This window comes from Balaenoptera borealis, assembly GCF_965194805.1.
Source record: "Balaenoptera borealis genome assembly, chromosome: 2".
NCBI lineage: Eukaryota > Metazoa > Chordata > Mammalia > Artiodactyla > Balaenopteridae > Balaenoptera > Balaenoptera borealis.
This window is the reverse complement of record NC_138867.1, coordinates 25,125,835-25,132,753: the sequence shown is the minus strand read 5'-3', so window position 1 is coordinate 25,132,753 and position 6,919 is coordinate 25,125,835.

The following is a 6,919-nucleotide window of genomic DNA, read 5'->3' as shown; positions in this document are numbered from 1 at the left end:
CCACCAAGGCCCTAGAAGTTCTTGGGCCTAACTCATTTGGCTGCTGAAAATTCCAATTCCCAAGATCATCCAAGCAAAGCAGATGCCAGATGCTTCCACAGCAACAGGACCAAATGCCCTATGTGGTTAGATATAAAATGTGATATTTAGTGAGGAAAAGTCATTTTTCTTTTCTTTTTCTAAAAGAAAAAGAACCAAAAATAGTCATAGAAACAGAGATGATTTCACTATATGCGTTATCCAAATAAAGTTAGTGCCAAACTTCTTAAATCACACACAGTTTAAAGAACAGAGCCTATCTGCTTTGAAGCAAATTTTTACATTATCATACACTTTAATTTGGTACATGGTGGCAGGCAAATTATTTTTAAAATTTAATTTAGAAGTAATTCATAGGCATTTAGAAGTAGAAGAGACCTTAGAAAACATTTAGGTCAAATCATACACTACATGGATGAGAATAGAGTCATAAAATTAATTAAGTAAATTCTAAAAGTGGCAAGATTAACCATTGATGTGTCTTTCATTGGTAAAAAATAATTATGTAGTAATTGTAGATCTTTTGGATATACAAAAAGTGTATCTTACTGCATTTTAAAGAACTGTTCAAACTAAGCATTATATCCTTCCTTCAAGGGTATAAGACATTAAATGCCAATTTAATTTATGTACTACTTATATGCATAAAAGTATAATATTATGAATACCTAAAAGTGTTTTAAAAACAAGCTTCAGTATGATACACTGGTCAGATTCAATACTCTTAATATATTATATATATCACATCCTCCACCTAGCTTGTTCTGGTTATGTTAAATAATGTAACTTTATCATGTTTATCCATGCCCTAGATCATTATTAATACACATGCATCGATATGAAAGAGCAGTTATAGGTGAATTAACAATTTGTGCATATCTTAAAGACTTATATAAGTAGAACCAGTGAAAAACCTTTTTTTTTCAAATAAAAGATCTTTAAAAAAGGGATGAAAAAATTATGCACAAAATTTTGTATTAGAACAAGAAAGAACAGCCAAGTCAGAGAATAACATTTCCAAAGAATTTTCCATGGAACTCAGCTGAGGGAGCTGTTAACGTAGAAGAGCAGAACAAAGTATTTCTAGGTCAGTAGTTATCCTTATTTCCAACACAAAACCCACAAGGATCATAGTGCACATTAGATTTTTAATGGCTCTGATGAGCCCTACAGTAAAGAGGGCTAAAGACACAAAGAAAGAACCACAATGAGATGGGTAGGAAAGGTGGAGATGTGGTACAGTTAAAATCCACACACGTGGGGAGGTGATCCACATGCCCAGGTAGGCGACCCTTCAGCAGGAGGATAATAAAAGTGGCAGAGGTTCTCCCTAGGGAGTAAGGAGTCTGAGCCCCACATCAGGCTCCCCAGCCTGGGGGTCCTGCACTAGGAAGACGAGCCCAAGAACATCTGGCTTTAAAGGCCAGCAGGACTGGTGTAAGAAGAACAGAGGGGCTGTAGGAAACAGAAACTCTACTCTTAAGGGCTTGAACTAAATCTCATACGCTCTAAGTCCCAGTGCAGAGGTAGTAATTTGAAAGGAGCTTGGGTCAGACCCACCTGTTGATCTTGGAGAGCCTTTGGAGAGGCAGGAGGCAACTGGGATTCCCCCTGGGAAAATAGATGATGGCAGCAGCCATTTTTAGGAACTCAATCTACCATGAGGACATTGGTGCTGGCAAACGCCATATTGGAGATCTCCCTGTAGCCTATTAGTGCAGGCGCTTACCCAACCACCAGCTGAAAGTGTTTTCTCTAAGATCAGGACGCCCACTCTCACCACTTTTAGACAACACAGTAGTGAATGTCCAAGCTACAGCAATCAGTCAGGAAAAAATAAATAAAGGCATCCAAATTGGAAAGGAAGAAGTAAAACTGTCACTGTTTGCAGATGACATGATACTATATACAGAAAATCCTAAAAATGCCACCAAAAAACTATTAGAACTTAATTAATTCAGTAAAGTTGCAGAATACAAAATCAATATATAAAAATCTATTGCATTTCTATCAGAAGAAAAATTACTAAAACAATCCCATTTACAACTGCATGAAAATGAATAAAATACCTAGAAATAAATCTAACTAAGCAGGTAAAAGACTTGTACTGGAAAAATAAGACACTTATGAAAGACACTGTGATGACACAAACAAATGGAAAGATATACTGTGCCTACAGATTGAAAGAATTAATATTTTTAATAGGACAATACTCCCCAAACCAATCTATAAATTCCATGCAACCTGTATCAAAACACCAAGGGCATTTTTCACAGGATCAGAACACATAATTCTAAAACTTGTATGGAAACATAAAAGACCCGGAGTAGCCACAACAATCTTGAGAAAGAAGAAGAAAACTGGAAGTATCACAATCCCTGATTTCAAACCATACTACAAAGCTACAGTTAAAAAAAATAGCATAGTACTGGCACAAAAACTGACACAAAGATCAATGGAACAGAATAGAGAACTCAGAAATAAACCCACACTTTTATGGTCAATTCATCTATTGCCAAAGAAGGCAAGAATATACAATGGGGAAAAGACAGCCTCTTCAATACATAGTTTTGGGAAAACTGGCCACTACCTGCAAAAGAATCAAACTGGGCTACTTTTTTACACAATACACACACATACAAAACCCTCAAACTGGATTAAAGACTTAAATGTAAGACGTGAAACCATAAAACTCCTAGAAGAAAACATAGGCATTGCACTCTTTGACATGGGTCTCAGAAACATTTTTTGGATATGTCCCTCGGGCAAGGGAAACAAAAGCAAAAATAAACAAATGGGACTGTATCAACTAAAAATGTTTGCTCAGCAAAGTAAACTATCAACAAAATGGAAAAGCAGACTACTGAATAGGAGAAGATATTTGCAAATTACAATCTGACAAAGGGTTAATATCTAAAATATACAAAGAACTCATACAACTCAACTTAAAAAAAACCCAAAAACCTGATTAAGAATGAGCAGAGGACCCAAATAGATATTTTTCCAAAGAAGTCATACAGATGGTCAACAGACACACAAAAAGATGCTCAACTTCAGTAATCATCAGGGAAATGCAAATTCAAACCTCAATGCGATATCACTTCACACCTGTCAGAATGGCTGTTATGAAAAAGACAAGAGATGACAAGCACTCCTTGTTCTGGCCTGAAAGTCTCATTCCTGCACAAAATTTGATCCAGAGGCTCCCAACCACCGCCCCTACTCCCCACACACACCTGGCTTAGCCCCTGTCGACAGCGCTGGTGCACTGTGACTCTGAGATGGGTGGGGGGGGAGGCGAGGCATCCATGGAAGTTGGGGTTTGCTTGATAGGTGATGTGAGCCAGACTTCTCACAGACAAGCCTGGGATGAGGTGCCTCAGGCACCCAGGGCACCCAGGTATCACTCATCCCAGGACTCCCCTGCCTGGCCCTGTAGAAATCCTGTGAGATCTGGCTTCTGGGAAGAGTGTGGGTCAACAGCTGATCCTAAGGGCTGTTTCCATGATTCTCTGTGTTGCCCCTGACACTTAATGCATCACAGACCACCCTCTCCCTGACCCTCCATCAGGACTCGCACTTACTCCCACAAAGAAAAAAGAGAAAAAAAATTATTCAGCCGAACACCATCTACCTCGGACCTCCAAAGATTCAGGCACATCCCACATACAAAATAAAATCAATATGCATTCATCCCTTCCAAACACCCTCTGGTGTCTTGGGTAGGAGTTTCCAGGAAGCAAGTTTCACGGGTTATTGAATTCTCCCTCTGAAAAGTTATCCCTGTGATAGAACTCATCTAATTAGAAAAGGCAGTACAGAATTCATCCGTGACTACAGCTGATGTAATCAGTGACACTACCTCAGCCCAGGAAGACGTTCTGGTTAGCCTCAACACATTGCGGAGAACATGTTCTACATAGTCTCAGTTTCCACATTGTGGAGAATATGTTCTACAGGATATCAGTTTCCACATGAGTATTTGTTTTAGGCTTTCAGGTGGATTATTAATTACCTTTCATATTTACTTTGTTAGCACACCTTATTCCCTTTATCACACTGATTTTTGCCCATTTTATTTTGCTGTGTGTCTCATTAGACTATGCCCTCTTTGAAATGAGATCTTGTGTTCATTTTTGTATTTCCATTAGCATGGTGTAATGTGTTGTAATATATGCCTTCAGGAAATTGTTAAATAAATGTCTGTAAAAGTACTTCTGTGGCATATTTTAATTGAAGTTTTAACAGTTCAGGGCTTTTACTAAAGAGTAGGCAGTTGGGAGTCCACGGAGGACTTTTCGAGGAGGGCAGTTATGTAGTCATATGTGCAATTTAGTAAAACTAATTTGAGAGAGGTTTTTATAGTGCATTGAAGCAAGACATGCATGAGGCAATTACTTCTGTGAGGAGAGTGTTACAGAAGTCCAAATGGTAGAAGTAGTAGGGTTAATCCTAGATGACTGCTAGCCATTATAGAAAAGAAGTAAGACATCACATGGAAATATGCTATGAAAACTAGAGGGAAGAGAATCTAAAAATTCAATAATGATGCGATGGAAGGGAAGCAAGTGCTTATTTATTTAAAAAAAAGAAAGTAGACCATTGATTATGTCATTTATACCTTACAGCTAAAGGTTAGTATTCACAGCACACAGAAAATTCATGAATTAAAAATGGTTACCTATTTATTTTATGTTGATGGAAAAAGATGCTTAAATCATTTAATTTTTAAAATATTTTTGCATAAAAATATGCAGATACAAATAGAATCTGCATTTGCAAAATTATATATTTTATATATAACAAAATTATTAACAAGAAAATATTCTTCATTCCTAATCAATACCCAAAGTACTAGTGCTATGGAAGTTTAAAGAAATAACATTATCATTGTACTCTCTGATATAAAAGTATAAATCTAATTATAGTTCATATAGCAGATGGCTATTTAAATAGTATGTGGGTTTTAGCTATGTTCTAATAATTTCCTATAAATGTAATATTTAACAACTCTTTTTTTTTCACTAAAAATTGAATTTATACATTCACTAAAAGTAATAACCTATAAGAAAAATATTATTAGAAAGGCTATTTTTTCTGTTTGTATTATAGTAAATGTTCTTAAAGGAGTTCATGGCTCTCTCTTTGAAACTGGCTTTGGATTATCTATAAACTTTTGGAAATCATATGCATGAGTGTGAGTATGCATGAATATGTGAATCTTTATACTGATAATGTCCTTAATTTTCATTATAATTTTAAACATCCAAAACATGAAAGTTAGGAATCTTTATATTATAGAAATGGGTTCATAAAACTAAATATTAGGATTTAAAAACTGTTCATCATGTATCTAGTCTATTTTAGTCCATGTTCTAAGATACAAATTTCACCAAGTATGGATATAATCACGAATTGTAAACAGGCAGGGTTACACCACGTATATACAAGGATATTGATTCAAATGAAACATAAGCTAAAAGTTATTATTAATACACAGGCAAACTGCTCATAAAAATCTATACATATAAGAAGACTGTAAATTTTTGTAATACACAGTGTATTTTAGAGCAGTTTTAGGTTCACAGTAAAATTGAGCAAAATGTACAGAGATGAAAACTTTTTGGTATTTACTAAAGAAGTGATCTGAGAGAAGGTGGGAATTAAGTAGACATAAATGCCTAAACTCATACTTGCCTTCAACATTGAGAGATTCTATATAGTTTTATTAGAACTGGCTCACCTTGGCTATCAAGAGCCTACTTCTAAATTCTAAGAATTTTGCGAGTTGGGCGTTAAACACAGGTTTTATTAAAATTTTATATAACAACAAGTGAATAAAAATATATTAAAAACAAAGGCAAAGTACAACCCATTGCTTTCTAATTATTTTATTAAATTTTGCTATTAACTATGCTGTAAAGATTATTTTTGTCTACTGTACCTCTATGGTGGAATGACTCTATAATATGGTACTACTGTTAATTCCTTCTCATATCTGTGTTCAGCAACATGACATAAGCAGTTTTATGGGTTCAACTGTCTCCCCCCATAATTCATAGACTGAAGTCCTAACACCAGGTACCTCAGAATGTGACTGAATTTAGTGATAGGGTCAGCATTCAGTGATAGGTACAGAAGTAAACAAGTTAAAATGAGATCATTAAGGTGGGCCCTATTCCAATCTTGATGATGTCTTTATAAAAATGGGAAATGTGGACACAGAGACATGCACAGAAGGAAGACAATGTGAAGAGACATGGAGAAAAGATGGCCATCTACAAGCCAAGGAAAGAGGCCTGACACAGATCCTTCCCTCACAGCCATCAGAAGGAACCAACCCTGCTGACACCTTAATTTTAGACTTTTATCCTCCAGAAATATGAGATAATTTTCTTTTGTCTGTGGTACTTTGTTACACAGCCCTAGGAAACTAACACATTAGCTTGGAATTTGTCACGACAGAAGTTTCTATGTCATGGAAAGTGATAAAGACTAGAAGCTACATCTTTTGTTCCTGAAGATTTGGTTGGTAAACATTTAGCAGCACACACACACACTGTGTGTGTGTGTGTGTGTGTGTGTGTGTGTGTGTGTGTGATTTGCAAGAATTATGAAATATTTTACTACCATGAATGACTACTCTCTTCTCATAAAGGCTTGTAAATTGAAGCAGCTTTTAGTATGCTAATAATTTGGTCTCTGGTTTAATAAACCATCATGATGTACTTTGAATAAAAAGTGGATAATGACACTTTCACAAGTAGGAAATCAGAGAGGCAAATGGAAAGATGCAGTCTGAACCTGGCTAGATGCTACAGAGATGATAGATCTAAGTGAGGCAATGAACTGATAAAGTATGAGTGAGTCAGTCAAAGAA